This window comes from Sus scrofa, chromosome 13 (assembly GCF_054392235.1).
Source record: "Sus scrofa isolate SSC_HxYL_T2T_F1_AM1 chromosome 13, Sscrofa_HxYL_maternal_Yorkshire_Landrace_v2.0, whole genome shotgun sequence".
Lineage (NCBI taxonomy): Eukaryota > Metazoa > Chordata > Mammalia > Artiodactyla > Suidae > Sus > Sus scrofa.
In genome coordinates this window covers 62,299,062-62,324,337 of record NC_139395.1, presented here as the reverse complement: position 1 = coordinate 62,324,337, position 25,276 = coordinate 62,299,062, and the positions used below count along the sequence as shown (strand labels likewise).

The 25,276-nt window shown below is 42.1% G+C and overlaps 1 protein-coding gene across 32 annotated transcripts in view; it reads left to right on the top strand.

Annotated features, from left to right (window-relative positions):
• The window catches only part of MAGI1 (membrane associated guanylate kinase, WW and PDZ domain containing 1), a 674,066-nt gene that overhangs the window by 72,772 nt on the left and 576,018 nt on the right, over positions 1-25,276 (top strand). The gene's annotated exons all lie outside the window — the stretch shown is intronic.

Genomic DNA, 25,276 nt, shown 5'->3' with positions numbered 1-25,276 from the left:
GTTCTCCTCCCTGCTATCTTATGTCCCTGTCAGTTTCCCAAATGAGACATGGGAACTACTTTGCCATATGATATGGCAGAATTTGGGACCAGCTAGAGGCTGCAGGGATGGAAGGGGTGGGCCTGGAAAAGCTTTGCCTTTAATACCTTCTCTCTCATGCCCTACCCTAGAATCATTTCCCAGATGCTTTTTTTTTCATTCCCTGGATAGAATCTTTTTCCATTTGCCCTTGGATTTTCCTTCTGCTCCTTGCTGGGTGTGGCATGATTATTGAGTATGCCCAGAGGTGGGCCTGGGGCATAGCAAGATAAGAAGTTTGCTCCTTGGGGGGGAAATAAATCCAAACCATTCCTTCTCCTCTGCTCACTTGGTACAAGAGGCGAAGAGAGGCTGGAGTAGAATGTGGAGCTCTCCAAAGCCCAGGGAAGCACATCTGGTAAGACACTGGGAAGGCTTCCTCCTAGCAAGTTGCAGGAAGCCATCTCTGTCTTGTGGAACTGACCATGTGCTTGATTTGGCTTCATGAATCTTTGTGGACAATGATGATATGGCTGCTATGTGCCCTCTGATTGGCCATGGTTTGCTTTCTTTGACTTGTGCAAAAACGTGGGTTTGACTATGTGCAGATTTTCCTTCCTCCCTGGGTAAACGGTCTCAGAGAGTAGAGTCTCTTGACTGCCAGCTCTGAGTGACTGCCAGGGACTGTTGAAAAGAGAAATTTGCAAAGGAGAATGCTGAGTGAAGCTTGAAGTGCTTCAGGAAGCATTTCAAATTGGATCCTTTAAAATTCAGATGGTCTCCTGGGATGATAATGTGTCATGAGAAGTGCCAGGAGTTGTTTGCTTCAGGTTTAACACCAGTTAAGACCTTAAGCCACAGGCCCTTAAGGAATGAAGGAAGCACAATTCTACCTTAGACTCACCTTCTTCAAGGATCTGAGGCATAGTAGTCCTCCTAAATAATTTGTAAAAGTTTATAGTTCAGGGCATTCTATTTAAAAGAACTGATAGATGTTTAATTCTAGAAAAGAGCTCCTTCTTAAGCACCTTGTGGCAAGTGCGCATTACTCTTTGAAGAGTCTCTTGGTGGCAAAGCCAAGACCACTGAAACCATTGTATCAGGTAGCTCTTGCTATAACCATGCTGCGTAACAAACTGCCCCCACACGCCATAGCCTGCAACAACAGAGGTTGGTGTAATCACAGGTTGGGGCACAATGGATTTATGTCAGGCTGTGTGTTGGCTGGTCTTGGCTCTAGAGTTTGAGGTTGGATTTGAATCTGTTTGGTTTACTTCCTCTTTTTCTCTGGCTAGCAGCTTCTCATGTTTTCTTTTCATGGTGCATCACCAGAGTGTCAGAAGGCAGTCCATACTGCAGAAGTACATTGGAAGCCTCTGTTTGTGTCATGTAATCCTGAGAACATTCCATTGGCCAAAGCCGATTGCATGGTCAAATCTGACATTAATGGTGCAGGGAAATATACTCCATGTCAGAAGAAAAAAAAAACCAAAAAACTATAAAGTTACATGGAAAAGGGCATGACTATATAATTTTAATACAAGGACAGCATGAAGAATCATCAGGAATGGTCCAGTCTACCATACTGTATTAAGCTTTGTAGGTCTCTGCATTCATCCATCCATCCTCCTTTCTCTTTCTTTCCTTTATGGTAAAATATACATAAATCCACAGTTCTTTCTGTGGCATTAACTACATTCATTTTGTTGTGAAACCATTGCCATCATCCATCCCCAGAACTTTTCTTTTTTTGTCTTTTTGCTATTTCTTTGGGCCGCTCCCACGGCATATGGAGGTTCCCAGGCTAGGGGTCGAATCGGAGCTGTAGCCGCTGGCCTATGCCAGAGCCACAGCAACGCGGGATCCGAGCCTTGTCTGCAACCTACACCACAGGTCACGGCAACGCCAGATCCTTAACCCACTGAGCAAGGGCAGGGACCAAATCTGCAACCTCATGGTTCCTAGTCAGATTCGTTAACCACTGCGCCATGACGGGAACTCCCATCCCCAGAACTTTTCATCTTCTCCAACTGAGAAAGTACGTACCTATTAAACACTTTTACATCCCATTTCTTCATCCTCCCAGCTCCTGGCAACTTCCTGTCTATGGTATGTCTCTATGGATTTGACTGTTCTAGTAACCTTATATAAGTAGAATCATATAATATTTTTATTTTGTGACTGGCTTATTTTACTTAGTGTAATGTCCACTTTGTAGCGTGTGTCAAATTTTCCTTTCCTTTTAGGGCTAAATAATTTTCCATCACACACACCCACACACACATCCACCATATTTTGTTTATCTAGTCATCTTATCAGTGGATACCTGGGTTTACTTCCATTTTCCTGATTCTTTGTCATGGATTTCCCATTTTCCCTGTAGCTGAAGTCTTCTGACTTTCCCTAATAATCAACAAATGTAATGTGTTCAGTCTTGTCCATTCATTTATTCGTTCAGTAAATGATTATTAAGCATCCAGTATGTGCCAGCAGCTTTCCTAAAAGACCCTGAAATTTCTTAATACGTGGAGTTGTGCTTTTCTGTTTGGCTGCCAATAGTTACATGTGGCTCTTTAAATAGAAATCAGAGTGAAAGAGAATTTTAAAATGTACTTATTCACTTGCAGCATCTTCATTTCAAATGACCAGTAGCCACACGTGGCTAGTGACCACTGTATTCAGTGGTGCAGATATAAAACATGGCTATTACTGCAGAAGGTTCTACTGAGCAGAACTGACCTAGGGGTATTAGGGAAAGCCACGTAGCAGTGGTAGAGTGACAACTTTCTCCTTCTGGAAACTTTCTTCTTAAAAAACAAACCTGTCAGGGTCACCTTGTGAGTGTAAGATTGCCATGATTTATTTGTCCACGTTTGAGCAAAAGGCTAGCCATTCGGAGCCCTTCCTCAGCACTTTAGAAGATAAACTGAACAAGGGATTCCAATTTCTCTTGGTCAGTGATAATTTTACCCCCGGGAGGCATTTGGCAATGTCTGGAGACAGTTTTGATTGTCACAGCTGTGCAGAGAGGGCAGGGCTGCTGGCATCTTATCTGGAGGGTGGAGGCCAGGGATGCTGGTAAACCTCCTACAAAGCATAGGGCAGCCCTCTACCCCACCCCAGAACAATAGGGCCCCCAATGCTCTTAATTCCAAACTAGAGATTTGTTCCTGTTCCTGGTGAGGTGGTTCCTATTGAGAAGGGAACTGAGAAGCATGTTTTCCAGTGTGTAGCAGAAGCTGGCATCAGTGAGAAAGAAGGAAGCCACAGAGAAGAGAGTCCTGATGGGATGGGATTCCAGCCTCTCTGCCTTGAGACAAGCCTCTTTTCTTTGTTGAGGTTCTAGGGAGAATCTCAGTGTTATAAAACTTTGCTCTTTCACTTGAATTATTTTGAATTGGGTTTTTAGCCTTTGGGGACATGTTCCTAATATGGCAAGTTATTTAGCAGTTTCTTGTTTTACTTCTGGTCTGTGTAAATTGAGTATTACACTTAAGGCCATCCTATGAATGCCTACACAGAGTAGACATTCGGTGCAGCAAGGCCTTACCTGTGGCACATGGAAGTTCCTGGGCCAGGGATCCAACCCGAGTCACAGCACTGACAATGCCAAGTCCTTAACCTCTCGATCACCAGGGAACTACATTCTGAATGGACTGTCTCATTCCCTATGAATCAAATATTATTTTAAATAAACAAAAGCTTCATCATACTTTACTCATGGCCTCTGGGGTGTTGATCCTCTTAGTCCTACTTGTTTTTGCTGGAAACCAAAGGACATCAGTAAAAATGCCCTTTGAAAATCTTATCAACTCAGCATGAAAAGGCAACACCTGAGGATTTTCTGTCTTAGGTCATTTGTAAGAACTGAAAGACCTACCTGTACTTAAAGCAGGGGGAACCGATGATTTTTAAAAAAGACTTGAGTTTTAATCACTTGGAAATGGTATGAATTAACATGATTTCCCAAAATCAGTGGCCCAATACTTGGATTTAATCATGGAAGAAATCCTAGACAGAATGTCTGTGGTAGTGACACACTTTTGCCCTGGAGATTTTATTATTTATTTATTTATTTATTATGGCTGCACCTGCATCATGTGGAAGTTCCTGGGCCAGGGACTGAACCCACGCCACAGCAGCGACCTGGGCTGCTGCAGTGACAGTGCTGGATCCTTAACCCACCCTGCCATAAGGGAATTTCAGTCCTGGAGCTTTTAATCAAGAGGAGTTAATACCTACAGAAGTGACTGAAGTGTTCTACAAATGTAAATTTTTTTTTAGCATATGCCACTAATGGTCCCAGCCCCCTAAGAAAAATAGTTTAGTACAGATTCACAAACAAACTACAAATATATTGTAACCCTTTCAATGGTCTGATTTAGAATATCCATATGCATTTACTTTTAAAAGTGAAAAAGGAGTGTAGATGTGGAATAAAAAATTCAAACAGTACAGAAAGATATATAGAAGTGAAAAATCTGTGGTTCCTTGTCTTCTCTGGTTTTCTCCAGATGCAACCACCTTTGATAGTTTTTGGTTCTAGAAATTCAAACATAGTTTTTTCCCAAGTTTCCATTGTGACTCAGTAGTTAAGGACCTGACGTCTTGGTGAGGATGCGGGTTCAATCCCTGGCCTCACTCAGTGTGTTAAGAATCCAGTGTTTTCACAAGCTGCGGCATAGGTCACAGATGTGGCTCAGATCTGGTGTTGCTGTGCCTTTGGTGTAGGCCTCAGCTGCAGCTTTGATTTGACCCCTGACCCAAGAACTTCCGTATACCACAGGTTTGTCCTTGAAAAGATAACAAGAAATAAAAGTTCTCTTTCCTTTTCCCTTTCCGTCCCTCCTTTAATAAAAATGCACAGGGAGTTCCCATTGTGGCACAGCAATAACGAACCTGACTAGTATCCATGAGGATGTGGGTTCAATCCCTGGCCTCACCTAGTGGGTTAAGGATCCAGTGTTGCCATGAGCTGTGGTGTAGGTTGCGGAAATGGCTTGAATCTTGTGTTGCTGTGGCTGTAGCACAGGCCAGCAGCTGCAGTTCTGATTTGACCTCTAGCCTGGGAACTTCCCTATGTTGTGGGTATGGCCCTAAAAAAAACACACAGAAAAAATATATATAGAAAACAAAGTACGTATATATGTGTATGTGTGTGTGTATGTGCATGTATGTTTACACATATATGTTAACGTGTGTGTGTGTGTGTGTGTGTGTGTGTGTGTGTGTACATATATACCCCTGACCCAGGGATCGAACCAATTGTGCAGTGGTTACCCTAGCCACAGCAGTGACAATGCCACATCCTTAAACACTAGGCCACCAGGGAACTCCAGCTCTGTGTATTTTTTGGTGGTCTATACGTATCAGTTACTGCTCCATATGATTTACAACTCTATTTTGGAGCTGTTTTTCCATCAGTACTGAGATTGGCTTCATTCTTTTCAGTGACTTGGAGTTCGCCCTCTTGTCAGTGTTCCATACATAATTCATTGGACCGGTCCCCTAGCAGATGAGCATTAAAATTCTTCTAGCCTTTTGTTTTTACCAATAATGTTGCAATGAGTAGTATATTCTTTGTATCTTGATCTTCATGCAGATATAATTGTATTTATGGGATAGAATCCCAATAGTGGTCTTTTCTGTTTCAAAAGGTATTAAGTATTGCCAAATTGCCCTTTTACAAAGATACACCACTTTCTACTTTTATCGATGATTTATGGCTATGCCTAAAATTTCATTCTCACATTTCCTTTCCATCTTGTCCACCTCATTTCTCTCTCCAACTCCCCAGCCTACCCTCAGACCCAATCTGGAAGCTGGAAAACCTTCAGTTGAAGTGTCCATCTCATGGAAGTGTGTAAAACACAAATCACAGGAGCCTTCTTGAAAGACACAAGAAACCGGTCCCCCTTGTGAGCACTGCCCGAATTTCCTCCCAGGCCAGGGTAGGCCACACCAGTGAACACTGGCCCCTCCCCTTAATTGCTGGCTCAGCCTCAGCTGGGTGACATCCCTTTCGCCACTCTTTCCTGTCTTCATTCCTTTTGGAGGCTTTTAAGGCTAGTACTCATCTCTAGCGCCTGAAAAGTCGGAATCTGTTCACTTGTCTTGGGTGCCTGCCAGTTCTTAAAGATAGGCATGGTTGGACCACTGCATTCTTTGCCATTTCAGAAGAAGCCGTGTCTGTTTGCATGTACAGTGTCAAGAAACGATTTCCAGATGACTGCTTTGGCCTGGCATTTCCATTAACGCTTTCAGTGGGGAGATGGTTTCTCTAGTTAAGCTGGCGGAGGACCAAGGTCTCCATCCCCAGCCCCTCTCTCTTTCCCAGCCTTCCACCCCAGTTGGGGTTATCCTGTAACTTGATTCTATGGCCTGTGAATTTACCTGGGACATTTAGAAAAAAGATCCCTTCACCACGACATTATTGGCAAATCCTTTTTTCAGTGTTCTCCCATTTTTGAGCAGAAAACAACATTCTGGGCTTTCCCTCGATCTCCTGTCGATATTTTATTACCAAACATACAGTAAAGTTGAAAGAATTTTATAGTCAACACCCATATGTCTGTTAATAGATTCTGCCGTAAACATTTTACTCTACTTGTTTTATTGCATGGCTCACTCTCCAGTTGTCATTTTGGGCTTGTTTAGTGATACTTCTCTGGCATTTTAAAGGCATTTAAAGGTGGATGGAATGTGAGCTCTGGAACCCGGGTTTGAATCCTGGCTCTGCTGTTTGAACCTTGTGACCTTGGGCAAGTTATTAAACCTCTTTGTCGCCTCAGTGTTTTCATCTGTAAAATGGAAATAATAATAGTGTGCCCACTTCAGGGGGTTTTGTGAGATGAAATGAATCAGTTCATGTACACATTTAGAACAGAGGCTACAATGTATTAGTCATTTAATACGTGCCATAAAGTAAGTGCTAAATTAATTTCATGGATTAAAAAAACAATTTAATAGATTTTCTGGATTTTAGGGAGAAGCAACTGCTTTGCCTGGTACTGGGGCCAGATGTTTGTGTACATTGCCTCATTTGACCCTCAAAACAACTTTTAACAGAATGTCCTGTTTGCAGATGAGCAAGGTGAGGTCAGGAGGCAGGAATGGGATTTAATCCCAAGTCTGTTGAACTTTAGTGGTCATAATCTCTGGGTTTTGCCCTTTTTCTTTTAACCACCAGATTGAGAAATTGCAGGATTATGTAAAGTGACAGAGATTTTTATGGTTGGGGAAAAAGCCTTCATCTGAATTCTGGGAAACAGGTATAGGTACCTGAGGTTTTACCACTCTGCTGTGACCTTGAGATGCTGAAGGTCAGTCTTGCAGAAGAAAGAACTCCTTGCTATTTTTTGTATCTTTTTAAAATTCCTTTCCTTCCCATTAGCATTTCCAATTCTGGATCCTCCTGCTGTCTAGCGTTCTGGCTGACCTCCCTGGGTAGGGATTACCTTGGGGTATTTTGGAATGCTGTCCTTTGTCAATTGTTAACATCCCACCTGCTAGACAGAACTTCAGTTGGCTGTCCAAAATCTTCTGTGGAGAGAAGGGTAGGAAATAGAAAGAAATATGTAAACTCACACCCCTGGATGTTTTGAGGAGAAGCTTTGCCCTAGTTGGTCACTTGGGGGTGAATGTTGTGGCCTTGATAGTGTCTGTGCCTGGGGGAGGAAGGCTGCAGTCAGCTGGTATGTGCATACTTCAGGCAGTAAAGGGGAGACTGACTTTTCTGCCTCCGTTCAGATTCAGTCATTTCCCCCTTTCTCCTTAATTCTAGGTGCCAATATGCCTTTAACATTTGTTAATCACCTTTTCTAATTGAGAGGCCATAGTTTATAATGCCATCGTTTTTCCTTCTTGGTGTTTGCTTTCATAGTTACCTTATTTTTAAAGGCAGTTGATTCTGTACGTCTCTTTATAGAAGTGATATAAAGGTTTCATTTAAAATATATTTAGGGGGAGTTCCCATGGTGGCGCAGTGGTTAACGAATCCGACTAGGAACCATGAGGTTGCGGGTTCGGTCCCTGCCCTTGCTCAGTGGGTTAACGATCCGGCGTTGCTGTGGCTCTGGCGTAGGCTGGTGACTACGGCTCCGATTCGACCCCTAGCCTGGGAACCTCCATATGCTGAGGGAGCGGCCCAAGAAATAGCAAAAAAAGACAAATAAATAAATAAATAAATAAATAAATAAAATAAAATACATTTAGGGTTTCCCCTTTTGGCTCAGTGGGTTAAATAAGGACCCGATGTCTATGTGAGGATGTGTGTTCCATCCCTGGCCTCGCTCAGTGGGTTAGGGATCTGGGCATTGCCTCAAGCTACGGTGTAGATCACAGATGCTGCTCAGATATGGTGTTTCCGTGGCTGTGGTATAGGCCTCAGCTGTAGCTCCAGTTTGACCCCTCGCCAGGAACTTCTATAAGCCATGGGTACAGCTGTTAAAAAAAAAAAAAAAAATAATAATAATAAATAAAATAAGTTTACATAAAAAGAAGCTTTTTTTTAAAAAAAAGCTAATAGTAAAATGAAACTCAGTTGTAGTTAAAGTCATAAGGCTGGGGATGCAAATGATGACATTTTTGATAAACACTGAATGATCCTCAGGGTCATCTGGCTAATCTCTTTTCACAGTAGATGCTCTGGGCAGAGGAAGTATTTATCAGATAGTTGTATCTGTTTCGGAGATGCTCACTGGAAAATCCTTTACACCCTACATCTGTTTCTTGGCTAAGAAAGTATATGCAGTAGGTTTTGGCTTCTTTGGAAGATTTCAGTGCAAGCCTAATTATAATTATGCCTTGGGGCTTTGGGCAGGCATGCTTATTTTCATGAATGGTCCTTGGTCTCATTGACTTCTAGAGGAGATGAGTCGGCTGCCGCTGATTTTGACTTCACTTTGAAATTCTTTGCATTTCTTATGTGTCCGGACATCCCTGAAATGGGTTCTGTATGTCTCTTCATAAGGAAGAGGAACATCAAAATGGGGCATCCTCAGGGACAGCCCGAAAGTGAATCCAGAATAAACCCTATTGGCATAATTCTTAGGGACCCTGTATAAGAAGGTAAAAGTATGCAGCTGCTCCCAAAATCTGTCTGAGCTGGGTTAGTGCTCAAACCTCTGAAGTTTGGAAAAGAGGAAAGGAAAGGGTAAAATTTTACCCTGGAAAGAGAAGTGATGCTCACCAGTGAGACTTGTTGGCAATTCATGGATCCTTGAGAATGGGTGCAAATGAAAGGGAGAAAGAGAGAGAGAGGGACAGGCAGAGATAGAGATTGATTGATTGGGAGAGGTTGAGAGACTTCAGGTGTAAAGAAGGAGACTCCTTTTCTCTGGATCTCTTGGACAGTTTGCTTGATTTCATTTTTTGTTTGTTTGTTTGTTTTGTTTGTTTGTTTTGTTTTGTTTGTTTTCATTTTTTTAAAATTAATGGCTGCCTTAAGGCATATGGCAGTTCCCAGGCCAGAAATCAAATCTGAGCTGCAGCTGTGGCAACACCTTTAACTCACTGTTCTGGGCCAGGAATCGAACCCATGCCTTCATGGCAATCTGAGCCACTGCAGTGGAATTCTTAATCCATTGCGTCACAGCGGGGACTCCTTTCCTGGGTGTTAAGAGCTGCATTTGTCTAATATATCAAAAAAATGTTGACCTTCAGTCAACAGGTTTTGTTTTATTTTATTTCATTTTGCTTTTTAGGGCCATACCCGTGGCATATGGAGGTTCCCAGGCTAGGGGTTGAATTGGAGCTCAGTAGCTGCCTGCCTACACCACAGTCACAGCAACGAAGAATCCGAGCCGTGTCTTCGACTTACACCACAGCTCACAGCAATCCTGGATCCTTAACCCACTGAGCAGGGCCAGGGATCAAACCTACAACCTCATGGTTCCTAGTCTCATTCATTTCTGCTGCACCATGACGAGAACTCCTCAACAGGTTTTATTAATTACCTACTGTATGCCTGGCACTGTGCCAGACCTTGAGATAAATGAGTGGGAAGAAAGAGCTGGCAAAGTTCTCTGCTCTCATGGAATTTTTTTTCCCACTCTCATTTAGGATTATTGTGAAATTTAAATAAATTAGTACCTATAAAAGGGCACAGGGCTCTTGTTAAAATTAGAAAATAACTATTATGGAGAAGTTGTGAGCTGTCCTTTCTACACTGAGTTGTCATTATTTAATGACAGAATTCTTGGAGCAAATGATGTAATTATTTTATAGATGGTATTTAAGAAAAAAATGGATATTCCTTTAACATCTTTTCTTTTCTTTCCTGAATGAGATGAAACCTAATTTCTCTGCCCATTGTGTTATGACTTTTTCATCAATATTTTGATGTAACAAAATATATCTTTTTTTTTGCTTTTTAGGGCTGCACCCACGGCATATGGAGGTTCCCAGGCTAGGGGTCTAATTGGAGCTACAGCTGCCAGCCTACGCCACAGTCACAGAAATGCCAGATCTGAGCCATGTCTGCGACTTAACACCACAGCTCACACCGGATCCTTAACCCACTGAGTGAGGCCAGGGATCAGTCCCGCAACCTCATGGTTCCTAGATGGATTTGTTTCTGCTGCGCCACGACAGGAACTCCGCAAAGTATATCTTTTTTAAAAATAATTTGGAAAGTACATTTGGTTTGTGTGTGCGCACGTGTGCTTGTGTGTATCGTTCCCAGAAAAACTTGAGTACACTTGAATAATATAGTTTGGAGTTGTGTTTATGAGAAAAAACAAGCCAAATATACTTCCTTCTTGTCCTGAAACTACTGATTATGAGAAAGATAGTAGAAGAAGAAGAACCTGTTGTTGAATATTATGCCAAGTCAAATCATGGAAACTGTCCCGGTTGGAGAAATAACCTTTTCCAAAGAACTTAGCGGATTTGCTCAGGTGGCCCCCAAGGGCTTAGCTCAGACCAAGCAATTTGATGTGAGCTTCTTTCTTCTCAACACAATGGAACATTCATGATGTTTATCAGGCAGAAACTTCATTAAGGGAAGCCTGACAGGAAGGTCAGGGGGGAGAGGAATGGAGACTGTCTTTTTTGGAAGCTTGTTTTTCGCAACATGTGAAGTGACTTGAGTGGATGAAGTTCTGTGTTATCAGTTCAGCTCCCCACTGTAATGAAAATGAGGATACCTGTTCTCACAAGTACCTTTTGAGACATGATCTAGGTACTTATCCAGCTACTAGACCTTCCTTATCTCATTACTGTCTACAGAAGGGCTTCCAGCATACCCAGCCTAGCACATACACAAAGGCATTTCTGTTGTTAAAGCTAGCCATGCAGGATGTCCACATTATTTTTCAATGGATTTTTTTTTTACATATTTTTCTTCATTTACATAAGGAGTCATCAGGATCCTAGTAATTTATTCAGTGCTGACAGTGTACAGTACATTTACTCATGCTTAGTGTTGCTTGAAGAACTTGGGTTAACATAACAACAGTAACTACCACTCAGGAAGGGGTGGGCTGGGTCACTGAAAGAATTCAGAGAGGGAAGGGGAAAGAGATGTTGGGCAAGTAGCACCAAGCTCAAGGTGACTTTCATTTCTATAGGTTTAATGTTATTTCAAAGCCAAAAAAGAATCCAATTCATCTCTTTAGCCTCTCAGCATTTACAAGCCTGCCGTGTAACACATAGACTATGCTCTGAGCTGCTAGTACCATGAAAACAACAGATGGGTCCAACCAAGAACTTACAGCTTAGGGACAAGGTATAGAAAGTCAGTAAGTCATGGGTTGGTTATTAATAGATAAGGAGAAAATGCACCTAACCAGAGCCTTGAAACTCATTTCTCAGAGTTTTTTCTCTTGTAGCCCCATAGGAGGAAGGATGGGGAAATTATAGGCACACTAAGGTGGGGAAATTTTAGGGAGATGTGGGAGAATTGAAATGGGTGAAGGGTACCAAGATCCCACTTTCCTGTACAGTTTTGCTCAAGAGCAATCTTTTGTTTGTTGGTATGGACAATGGGATCCACAATTCCAGCTTGCAACCCAGGAGATTTTCTCTGCTGTGGTTTTCTCCTCTGTGATTACAGTGTAAAATATTGTAGTTAAATCATGATTAGGCTCTTTTTCACTTTTTTGGAGACTCTCCATAGGACAGACCTCCTTTTTTTATTTTTTTGTTTGGCAACCGCAGAGACCAGTGACCTCCCAGCCTTCTTAGAATTGTTTGTACTTAAGGGTAGGTTAGAAACCACTCTAAAGACAGTGTCTGCCCACCCATCCCCCAGCCCTCTTCTCCAAAGATGTCAAAACCCTGGTGAGGAATCTGTGAAATGTGAACTATGACTTGGTTATATGAGGTTCAGTGAGATAGCTGGAGGTTTTCCCAGCAGAAGGCTAAAGCGGAATTGTCTAGACATCTCTTTCTCCTTATCTGGGAGAAAGCCTTTCTGGGAGCTTTTCCACATGGGGAATCTCGGCAGAAACGAAAGTGAACTTGACTGTGTGAAAGCCCTTCTAACTTTAGATCACTCCTGAAACTTAGCAGGCTGTGTTTGTTGATTTGAATAGAATAGGAAGATATTTCCCCTTGTTATTGTTGGTATGAGAAAGACTTGATTCATTGTTCATTAAGAGTTGGAGTTCCCATCATGGCTCAGCACTAACTAACCCAACTAGTATCCATGAGGACATGGGTTCGATCCCTGCTTCCCTCAGTGGGTTAAAGATGCAGTGTTAAAGATCCAACTGTGAGCTGTGGTGTAGGTTGAAGACATGGCTCTGATCCTGTATTGCTGTGGACGTGGTGTAGGCCAGCAGCTGCAGCTCTGATCAGTTTGACCCTGGCCTGGGAATCTCTATAGGCTATGGGTGTGGCCCTAAAAAGCCAAAAGAAAAAAAAAAAGAAAAAAAAAGAAAGAAAGAAAAGAAAAGACTTTATTGAACATCCATTGTATACAGATATTGGGCCCTCAGGAATCAAAGATGGTCAGAGAAATAAAGTTCTTTGAGGTGAATCAAATAATTTTGTAGGCCCAGTGGTAATGAACCCGACTAGTATCCATGAAGATGTTTGTTTGATTCCTGGCCTTACTCAGTGGCTTAAGGATCCATTGTTACCGTGAGCTGTGGTGTAGGTTGCAGATGTGGCTCTGATCCCATGTTGATGTGGCTGTGGTGTAGGCCAGCAGCTGCAGCTCTGATTTGACCCCTAGCCTGGGAACTTCCATTTGCCAAGGGTTTGGCTCTAAAAAGACCAAAAAAGAAAAAAAAAAGAAGAAATTGTGTAGATAAGGGTCTAATGATTATTTGAGTAATGGGCTAAGTGGAAAGGAACAAAGTGCCTAGAAGATAAAAGAACCCAACACAGGGGCATGGAAGCTCAGGGAAGGCTTGGGAGTGGTGAGCCTGAGGTGGGTCTGAAATTTTTCTGAGAGTTCACCAAATGAAGGGGCCAGAGAAAAAGCCAGTTCAGACTCCCAGACTCCCAGGGTCTGTATCTTTTGAAGCTACCATGCCTCCAGGGGCTTCAGGAGAGTTCGAAACCTTGTTTGTGTTTTGGCAGGTGTGAGATACATTGGAATTCTTTCTGTCTTGGTCAAGGGATAAAGTACTTTTCCCCTCCAGGACCAGGGAAACTATTTGACCTCAGATATATGGGCCATATCGTATTTTGTAGAGCCCTGCTGTCTTCTCTTGGACGGTTGGAAATAAGGCTACCATGCTAAAGAAGACATTTAATACCAAACTGGCCCTTGCTTTCTCTTAGTAGCCGCTACTGAGAATGCTCACTTTTTACCCTGGCTTAGGGTGTTTTGTGTCAAATACTAAATGATATAAATATTTCTCTGGGTCATTGCAACAGGAGAGTTATACTTTCAAACCCTAGCCACTGGGTGCGTGCCTCTTCCTAAGATGGATTGCTTGTGTGTCTCTTTGATGCCACAATAAGCAAGTCTTGATTGAATACAAACATAGTTTAAAATACTGCTGAGATGATTTCTCCATAGAGCTTTCTTTGCATGTTAAGATCACTTAACTCCATTTAAAATGTCCATACTGTCTTTTTTTTTTTTTCCTCTGCAAGTCTTAAAAACCTCGTTTGGATTTCAACATTTTATGAATTCCCTAACTTGTTTCTTTTGGAGGAGAAGGAGAGAAAGGTCATCTAAAAGAGAGTCACATAAATCTCAAGTGCACAATGGATCAATTACCCAAAAGTCACCCTACCTGGGTGATGCTGGCTCAGTCTGGAATTAGAACTTGATAGAATTAAAAAAAAAAAAAAATGGAATTAGAACTTGACAGTAACCAAGACACTCCCTTTTGGCCTTGCTTCCTCCTCCCTAAAGGTAACCACTCTGCTGACTTCTCTCCCCACTAATGAGTTTTGCTTGTTTCAGAACTTAATATAAATGGATTCATGCAATATTGTATTCTTTTGTCCCTGGTTTCATTTCCTCACCATTACACTGAGGTTTGTCCATGCTGTGGACATGAAGATAGCAACACATACTCACTCATGTGCTCTTCTTTTGATGACGTATGTGTTACTTGCGGTTTGCTTGTGAATGATGTTACTGTCATTATGACCATCCATGTCTTTTGGTGCACATGAAATGTCTTTGCATTTCTCTGGGGTGTACTTCAGAGTGGAATTGTAGGATTGGGTCATAGAGTAGGCATTTTTCTATTTCCAGTAGATTATTCCAAACGGCATTCCAAGGGGGGTGGTTTCAGTTAACATTCCCACTAGCAGTATATGAGTTTCTATTGTTTAACATTCTCAGCAGCACATGGTATTGTCAATCTTTTCATTTTAGCCTTTTAAAAGTATGGTGACTTCACATTTAAAAAAGTGATCATTATGGAGCCGGGGTACTTTATTGAGAAGAGTTGAAGCTGAGGTTTGGAGCCCAGAAATCTTGAATGAATTTTGCTTAAACCTTAGTGATCATTGGAGGCCTTAACTGAATGTGAGGCAGTCTTCTTAAATTTCATCTTCCAGAATCTAACACACTGGAGTCTGAATGCCAGTGGCAAAAAAAAAAAAAAAAAAAAAATGCAAGCCTATGCAGTCACTTAATTGCTGTCAGCCTCAGTTTTCTCATCTGCAAAATGGGAATCATTTCAAAGTCCTCATAGCATTAGTATGCAGAGGCATGAGTCAGTCCGCCGAAGAGCTCGTCATTTCTGGCCCACAGTTATTATAAAAATGAGTGCGTTGTGAGTCACAGGAAGAAGTGGCTGGCTACACTGCTTTGGAACACTCTTCTATTTGTTTTAGTTTATCTATTTTTAGGGGAAACAAAGTTATTTCGCTCAGTGCATCAGACGTCAAAACCCAACAACATATCCTTTCTGGGACAACCTTGTTTGATGTTGGGTGGCTCTGTGTGTTGTTTTGAAGGATGGAGTGTTTATGACCCAGCAGGACCATAAACACTCCTTGAGCCCAGGGCAGCCCTGGATTTGTGTGCAGTTGACACAAGGGCGGCAGAGAAGGAAATCATCTTCAGCTTATGTTTTGACACAGAGGAGTTTTGTTTTTCCTTTGTCAGCTCTGCATCCTCCACTGAAAACAAAACACTCCAGCCCTGGTAAATATTGTGACGGGCAGCCCGGTGTGGTTGTTTTTTCCTTTTTTGCCATAACATGCTGATGGGGCGTGGGCGGGTGGTGGTGGTGATATTTTGAAAGATCAGTGGTTGTCATGTTGATATTCAAAGGACAACCAATTGTAGCAATCCCAGAGATGAAAAAGTGATGTAAAGGAAAAGAGGAACCACAAGGTAATTTTTTTTTTTTTTATTTGAGGGAAATTGAAGGCATTTCAAGGAGGAAGAAGCAGGGGCGAGTTATGTGGGTTGTTTGCATTCCCTTCCCCTGGTGCCCACATTTATCATGTCTCCTCGTCCGAGCTGTAGGAGAGACTTTTCAGAGATACCTGAGCTGTGGCTTACGGGGTAGCTTCCCCCTGACCTTGGCCTTCTTCAGTGCCTTTACCTGGCCTGGGAAGATCAGCCAGAAAGAGATACAAGCCAGGTCAGGAGGTTGGAAGAGGAGTAGCCCCTCACCTTGCAGCCTCTGAGACCTTGACTTGGTGGAATTTCATTTGTAATTAGTTAAGGTTATTATTATTATTGTTGCTTGCTGTTGTTATTTGGCTATGCCTGTGGCAGGTGGAAGTTCCCAGGTCTCAGCCATGACAACACCAGATCCTTAACTCACTGTGCTACCAGGGAACTCCAGTTAAGGTTATTTTTATTAAGTTAAAAAATACGCTTTTTTGTTTAAACTTTTCCCCATCTCTCTCTTTCTTTCTTTCTTTTTCTTTCTTTCAAGAGAAACTGAGTAAGGAAAAGAATATCCAGATGAGAGACAGAGATGTGCTGGGCTCTGAGCTTACGTTACTGATGTGAATCCTTCCACATGGTCTCTTATTAATGCATGATGGGGGCACGTTCTTTAATTTCTCTAAACCTCAGTTCTTTCTTCTATCCATGGAGACAGCCATCCGACCCTCTGTTAGGACGATGATGGCAAAAATGATAAATGTTATGAAGCGGCATCTGATAATTGCTGATAGCTGCATTTAGCTGAAATACTTGGTGCATATCCATCCATTAATCGTCACAACAACCCTGTGGGTTGTGGGCTCTAAACCACAGGAAGAGGAGTTCCTGCTGTGGCAAAACAGGATCGGTGGTGTTTCTGGAGCTGTGACGTAGGTCGCAGCAGTGGCTCAGATCTGATCCCTGGCCTGGGAACTCCATATGCTCAGGGTAGCCAAAAGAGGAAAAAGAAGATTGCAGGGGTAGGAGAGTGTTGAACTTGCTTGACTAAGTTTTACTTGGGTAAGAAGTAGCAGAGCAGGGAGTTCCCGTCGTGGCGCAGTGGTTAACGAATCCGACTAGGAACCATGAGGTTGCGGGTTCGATCCCTGCCCTTGCTTAGTGGATTAATGATCCGGCGCTGCCGTGAGCTGTGGTGTAGGTTGCAGACGCGGCTTGGATCCAGCGTTGCTATGGCTCTGGCGTAGGCTGGTGGCCACAGCTCCGATTCGACCCCTAGCCTGGGAACCTCCATATGCCACGGGAGCGGCCCAAAGAAATAGCAAAAAGACAAAAAAAAAAAAAAAAAAAAAAAAAAAGAAGTAGCAGAGCAGGAGTTTGGGAGACCGTTTGGTTCCAGAATCTAAGTCTTTCGTCACAGTGTTGCTGTTTCCCTGCTATCCCTTTAAACAGTGTACCCCCATCCCTCACCCTTGACCAGGGATTACTGTTTCAGGGATTGGCCTGACTCCTCCATTGTAATTTGAAGCAGCAAACCCTGCCGGCTCTCTGGGGGTCTCGCTTGCTTCCTGATACGCTGCCATAAACATTTTTCCATGTCAGTACCTCTGGCTCTACCTAGGTCAAACATTAACCACCTTGGCAAGAGCTGGCCATTGAGCCCAGCCTTGGCGGGGGCTGGCTCGCTTTCAGAGCAGCCCAGTTCTTGCTGGCTGGCTGCCTAGGAACTGGCTTTCTTTCCCACCAAGTAGCTTCTGAAACTGTGGGAAACAAATGACTTCAGAGCTTTTTAGAAACAAAAGTGCAAACTCTAACAAATTTCATCTGGCCCCAAAATGTGATTACCCCCCAATCTTGAAAATATTTTCGTAGAGGATTATTCCCCCAAGGTTGTTAATCTGAGAACGGGCCAGGCCTATTAGGCCTGACTTTTTGCCCCTTGAGATTGGAGTCTGTGTTTTGGAGTGCCAGAGTCAGTGGGGTAGGGTGGGGGGAGGGGGTCAAGGTCAAAATATTTCTCTGGAGGAAATGAAGTCATTTTATTTAATATCATAGCCACCACTGGGACTCTATCATTTCAGCAAGGGGATGGCAGTTTACTCAGCCAAGAAGAAGCTTTTAAAATGAGTCTAAGAGATCTTTTAAAAGGTAGCAGTTGGTTTTTTGAGCCACAAATGTTGATCGATTGTGTCCGCCCTGAAGATTCTTGCTGTAGTTAAATTTAACTCAGGAGCGTTGTCTTTCTAGATGAATGCAATTAACGTCATATGCTTCTTTCTTGGAGTGGTTGGCGTTCAGAGCCTTTTTCCTTTACAGAGTGGCAGCCTACTAAGAGTGTTTCTGTGTTGGGATGTCAGTGGAAGGGAGGTTTATCTGGCCTGGGATCCAGCACAGCACAGAAACAATCCTGCGTTTGTTCACAGGAGGGAAGAATGTGGGCCCTTGTACACCTGCCTCCCAGGATACACCTGTAGGGCTGGTTTTGCTGACCGTAGTTCTCGGCTGAGCGCTTGACAGAGGCGGAGTCTCCCTGACCCTGGCGACAGGGTGTCAGCAGTGACTGTGGTTTTGGTCATCCTCCTGCTGGTGCAGTCCTGCGAGTGTGTGTAATGTCTCTTGAGCTGGTGTGATGAAGTTGAAAGTTGGCTTATCACACGCCTAGATTCTCCTGGCCCATATAGATATGAGTGGAAGAAATGCCAGGCACAGCACTCTCTGCCCGAAGATACTGAGCAGCTTATTTTTTGTCACAGACAAAGAAAGGCATTTGGTTTTATTTTGAACCCTGTTTGTGAATAGGCTTGAAGTTATCAAGCTGGCCTTTCTTACCTCATCTAGTTTTACTTTTCCAGGGAGTGATTTAGAAATGAGAAGGTGGTAAAACCAAATCAAACTTTAGCTCACTTGTAATGAATAGAGCCTTAAGGTTCCTTTGTTTGGTATAGTCCTCACCTTGAAAATACAATAGGCAGCTGTGCTCTTTTGGAAGCCCAGCTGTGTGACCTTGGGAAAGTTACTTAACCTCTCTCTGCACCTCAGTTTTCTCTTTCGTCATAAGGGGATAATACTAATAGTATTCTAGTCATAGGGCTGTGTTAAGGATTAAGGAGTTAACACTTGGAGTCCATAGAATAATGCCTCACAGATAATAAGTATTGTAGAAGCACCCATAAATGAAAATAAACTGGGAGATGCTTTGTGCAATTACATTAAGTGCCACCGAAATTTATGTGGTCTTACTGGTTGCTGAGTGTTTTGACACATAGAAATTAATCATGAGATTGAAAGAATTGTTTTCTGGTACTACGTAGTTAAGATTTTTTTCCCCCCCTTTTAAATATACATTCCTTACCACTCTTCCTGTTCCCTTTGGAGAGCAAAAGTATCGGAAAAAAACAAGTGCATGCGCTTCCTTGTAATATTGGTTTGGTTGTGGTCAAAAACAGGAATTGTGAGTCATGAGCTCCACATGAACAGGAATGAGCCAAGGTAAAATGACATCCTTAGGGTAGGGATCCTCTTTGACAAACAGACTCAGGAATTCGCCATGTTTTAAACAGCTCCCTTAACCTAGAGTCCCTGGATCCCCAGGGGAGTCAGAGGGGGGAAATCAGGGTACATTTTGGCAAGGTAAAAATTAAATCTACATTTTCCCTCACCCCGGACTGAACTTGAGCATTTCCTTCAATTATGAATGTAGGCAACAAACCAGAGCAGCATAAACAATGCCCAAGACTTTGCCATCAGTAGAAATCACGGATATTTTAATATGGCGTGACAGTTCCATTCATGCTTATCTCTAGTTAGAAATTACACTAGTTAGTAGACTCATCACTATTTATTTATGATTTTCAATGCCTTAAAAAAAGTTATAAAATTATTTTGGAAGTATTTAGGCCAACTGTATTTCACTATAATTGATTTCCTTTATATTCTTACACGTTTTATTTTATTCTTTCATAAACATCATTCCAAGAAGGGCCTATGGGTTTCATCCAGCTACCAAAGTCCAGGCACAAAAAAGTTTAAGAGGGAATTTTAAAGTTGAAAGTTTAAGCTGATTTGAATTTGAAGAGTGGTGCTAATATGAATATAATGTGAATCATAGGCAATTAACATTTTTCTAATAGCTATTTAAAAGAATAAAATGAAGTAGGGTTAATTGATATTAATAATGCGGTTTATTCTTGCATAAATAAAATTAATTTTAATTGATAAATTAATTACATTTAATTGAGTTAATTTTAATGATATTCAGTTCAACTGAATCTATTCAGGATATTATTATTTCAACAGGTAGTCAATATGAGGTTACTAATGAGATATTTTACCTTTTTCCCTATACTTAATCTTTGAAATCAGGTATCTTTTACACTTAAAGCGCATCTCAATTTGGACAGTATGATTCCCTTAGCAATACTTGATGTGTATATACATGTACCAGAGCTTAGTTGAAAAAGTAGATTCAGATGGTTTTAAATACAATGAAAACTTTTCCATTAGCTGCATTGTCATTTTAATTTAAATCACTGAAGATGAAATAAAATTTAAGATACAGTACCGTAGCCACACTGGCCACCTTACAAGTACTCAGACCTGTCTGTGGCCTGTGGTCACGGTGTTGTTTAGCTCAGCGCTGGTGCCTGGACACAGCCCTTCACAAGGAGAAGCAGGAATAGGGCGCTGGGGAGATTTCCTTAGGATGACCGGCACTGTTCTGTTACTTTGTTTAGTGAACCAAGTGCTTGTTTTGGTCCTGTCCTCAAAGTCTCCCCAGCTCTCTGCCTGTTCCCAGTAGACCCTCACCCTGCCTGTCCCCTAATAGACCCATAGAGAAGATCGAACTTTGGCTGGAGGTTTCTGTGATGCTAGGCAGGCATTTTCATTTAAATGGTGGCTTTTGCAGATGAGTGGGGGGTGCATTTTAAAATTTCCATTCCATTCTGTTGAAGAGGGATTTACAAATTCTTGGAGAGGAAATAGTCTAATTTTTTTTTCCTTAACCCCTTGGCATAATAACAGCATTTAATTTACATATGAATTTATAGTACTTGTATCCCCCCCCATGCATATAGTGTTTTGCAGGGTTCCATTTAATAATTTAATTTTTACCTTAGTCCTTACTTTCTGGATCCAAAGCCTGTCACTGATCATCATTCACCAGCTATCAGTGGGGGGTATGTGTGTAAGTATGTATGTGTGTGTGTCTGTGTACGTGTTGAGGTGTAGCATATAATAAAGTTTCAGGTGTACAACATAGTGATTCACAATTTCTAAAGATTTTACTCCATTTATAGTTGTTATAAAATATTGGCTATATTCCTTGTGTTGTTCAATATATCCTTGTAGCTAATCTATTTTATACATAATAGTTTGTACCTCTTAACTCCCTACCCCTATACTGTTCCTACCCCATTCCCTCAAACCCCCACCCCCACCGCACTGGTCTCCACGTTTGTTCTCTTATATCTGTAGTCTGTTTCTTTTTTTGTTATATTCACCAGTTTGTTTTATTTTTCAGCTTCCAGAGGAAAGTGATAATATACAATCTTTGTCTTTGACTTATTTCACTAAGTGTGCTACCCTCCTTCCTGGTCCATCCATGTTGTTGCAAACGGCTACGAAGTAGGCATGCCTGGTGTTTCCAGTCTTTTGGGGACTGAGTGGAAATGCTCATCCACAGGGAGGTCCTTTACCAGGAAGGTTCAGTGAGGCTCCACGCTTCCCACCACAGACCAATATCGCCAGATGTCTTTTTCTTTTCAGGAGCGGGTCTCTGAAGTTAAGCTGGGTGATTCAGCCAGCGCTAAGCTCTCCGCTTGGGCGGTCTAGCTTTACTTTCATATCCTAACGTGTGTGTCTAATTTTTGATCCTGGATGTGGCTTTTTCATTTCTTTTGCTTAAAACTGACAAGCTGTGAAAACATTATGAACCAATAGAGTTACTAGCCCGATCCAGTTCACTATTTCCTAGATAAAAATGTTTAAACATTTAGGGTTTAGGTGGATGGTGGCGGGGGCAGTTGGATACTGTGGATAAGTGAATTCTGCCCAAGAGGGACTCCTGGGTATGTTTGGCTCTTTGGAGAGAATGGTGAACTCTTTGGGACCTTAGAAACTTAGAAGCCTGTCTCACACCGCAGCTGAACCCTAGCCCTATATGTTCAGTATTATACTGTACTAGGGCTTTTGAAAGAGAATAAAAGGTACATTTACTGCTCTTGGGGCATCCTTAGGCTTGGTAAAATGAAGCTGTAAATTTCGACAAGTCTAAATGATAATTGAGGCAGAAAGAAGGTACTATTTTATTTAATTCTACACCTAACAGAAACCTAACCATTTCCAGCCAAGCAGTAGAAATAACAACAGAAACAGCAGTTGGCATTAATTGATTCATTCAACAAATGTTTAGTGGCTGCTTCCTATGTGTCAAGCACTGTTCTAGAATATAATGACCCACGCAGTGGACGCACAGTTTGCTCGGGTGTATCATGTAGGCATTGGGAATGCATCGGATACGACCCAGGCCCACTTTCATTTTAATGAGTTGAGCAGATAAAAATTTATCACTGCATGTCATCGTGGCTGCCTTGGAAGTGTGCTCAGTGACAAATGCTTTGAAGAATACGGAGCGATAGGTCTGGTGAGGACACCTGAAAAGAAGTGACATTTGCCTTCTTTGCATATCTTTTTTTTCTGTGCGTCCTTCTGCTCTTGTCATCTTCTTAGGTGGGTTATTGGGTAGTTAAGGAGACTGTGGTTGAGTCAAGTCAGTCCTTTTGCTTTGGGACGTAAAATTCAGCTGCCTGGTTCATGGATAGTGTATGGGCAGCAGCATCTTCATGCCTCGTAGTTTGTTTCTTAAATGATGGCTAAGAGAGTTAATGATGCTAAAATCAAAACAGAGTTTAAATTGTGAAAGCAATTTCAAGCAGTTTAAATTTTATGTCATTTCAGTAGTTGCCTACTTCCTAGGCCTCTATGGCTTTTGAAATCCGTGAGTTGAAGATAAATGTCTTCGCTTGTGACATAATGATTTGTTTCACAAATTTTTTGAATCAGCCAAGCCTGTTTGAGTTGTGTCCTTATAAAAGAAAGACTTCCAAAATTCAAACAGGGGTTTTGGTTTTTTTTTTTTTTTTGAGTCAGCCCTTACTGAACTTTCCAAGAATTTCCAGGCCCTTGGGTTTAACACAAACTGTAGTTTAATGAGCTCGCCAGGTACTTTCAATCCCATTTCAAGGTTTACCATAGCTCTACTTGAGCAGTTTGGACATTATTATAGTAAAAGGGCAAATGTAGTGGGCATTTTATTCAGGCTGTTGCAGTAGAGAAAACTTTCATTAATGAGCAAAGTCACAAGGTAGAGAGAGAAACTCTGATAAAACAGGAGAATCATTTGAGAAGGTCCAGTTGGGTCTTAGCTCAGAATATTCCAAGGCTGAGTGGCCCTTTGCTGTTAGCCCTTTCTTGGAATACAAAAGGGTCACCAAAAAGAGGAGGCATGTCTTGAACTGGACTCCTTGCCTTGGCCTTGAAGTTCAACACTGTCAGAGTATACAGGACAAAAAGGTACTGCTGATTCCAGCTTTCACTTAAAAGCTTCAGTAGGTAATCAGAGAAGTGTCACTTATAATTAGTGACATTTGATCATAACAGTTTCGTGGTAGCTTGCCTCATTGTGCTCATTTGATGGTTTTAAGATAAAAGTACAGGATTTTTTAATCCTTACCATTTTTCTGAAGCTGAAATCTAGAGCAATGCTGTTGTTTATTCTTTCCTCTTCTTAGGTTAATCATATGATTTTTTTAGGAGTGGAGACTAGTTATACCTTGCAGGTCTGTTTGGGGTTTTACAAATTTGAATCCCAGCCTCCGTATGGATACAACCATAAATATAAAGGGACAGAGGCCTACTCTCTTAGCATTTTGTTGGTCTGCTTTCAGGAACTGTTTGCTATGGTTTATAGATCTTATTCTCTTGTAACATTGGGATTCTGTTTCCTTTAGGGACTGCAGGAAGCACAAGCTGGGGAATGATTTTACATAACAATCAGGAGAAAATGTTACTTATTTATAAGTTACTCAGGGCCTGAAGGCCTTAGGGTACAACACATAATGCAATATAGAAAACAAACCAATTTTCCTTGACATTTAGCTGTAAATTGAAATTAATTCAAATAAAATACCTGCGATGAAACACTTCAGCAGTGGAATTGTGCGTACTCCTCGGCTTTCTGGTTTTGTCATTTTAGATTTAACTTCCAAAGTGTGTCCTATCAACTTATTAGCTGGATCAAATCCCCCAGCCAGCCACATTTCCCTGTACTTTCTTTGTAGGTGAAAAACTACTGGAGTATTTAAAATTTTATGTGTTTGGTTCAGTGTGGATTGTATCTTTCCTGCTTGTCATTCCCTTGTGTCCAGCCCTGCTTCTGGAGTCTGTGCCGGTTGGGGAGATGAGGGGGGGTGAGGGGACCGGAGAAGCAGTGTACTGCTGGGTGTGTGTGTGTGTGTGTTCATGATACCATTTTTGGGTAATGGATGACTGCAAAACATCGAGGTCTGCCTACTTGTGGGCAAATGACATAACCAACAGCTTACTGAACGCCTTGCCAAGACAAATAGGATTGAGCTGTTCCCACTCCTGGCTGTACCCGCCTAAGCTGAATTTCATTCTGTCCTTGGCTCTGGCTTTCTCTAACCTGGAGAAACGTGCTGACATTTGGGCCCAAAGGGGAGGGAGGAGAGGACCAAAAAATAGAGTGTGGTAAATTTTTTTTTTTTTTTTGTCTTTTGTCTTTTTAGGGCTGTACCTGCAGCGTATGGAGGTTCCCAGGCTATGGGTTGAATTGGAGCTACAGCTGCCAGCCTACACAACAGCCACAGCAACTCTAGATCTGAGCCACATCTGTGACCTACACCACAGATCATGGCAACCCTGGATCCTTAACCCACTGAGTGAGGCCAAGGATTGAACCTCCGTCCTCATGGATACTGGTCAGGTTTGTTAACCATGGAGCCACCACCCATTTTTTTTTTTTTTAAATTAGGGTACAATTGATTTACAATGTTGTGTCAATTTCTGCTGTATAGCAAAGTGACCCAGTCATACATATATATATATACATTCTTTCTGGATGTAGTAAAGTTTTAATATTCCAAATCAGGAAATAAATGTTAAAGCACAGAAAAGGCAGGGAGCAAATTCTACCTGCATGAAGTTCAGAGGCCAGCCTCAGCAACCAGGAAGAGACGGAGGAGGACTTACAGTTTCTGCCAGTTGGACTGGTGCTTCGTGGGAAGTGAGCTAACACATTTTTTTTTTTTTTGCTCCCTCTCATCACCACCCTTTCTGACCTCTGGTGATCATCCTGAAGTCCCTGGGAGGGCACACAGGCCTGGCAGGAAATGCTGGAGCCTCCGTTGAAGAGCCCTCCCCAGGTGGCTGCCAACTCCATCCACACCCTTCCAGTGTCCCCGCCAGAGGCTGACCTTA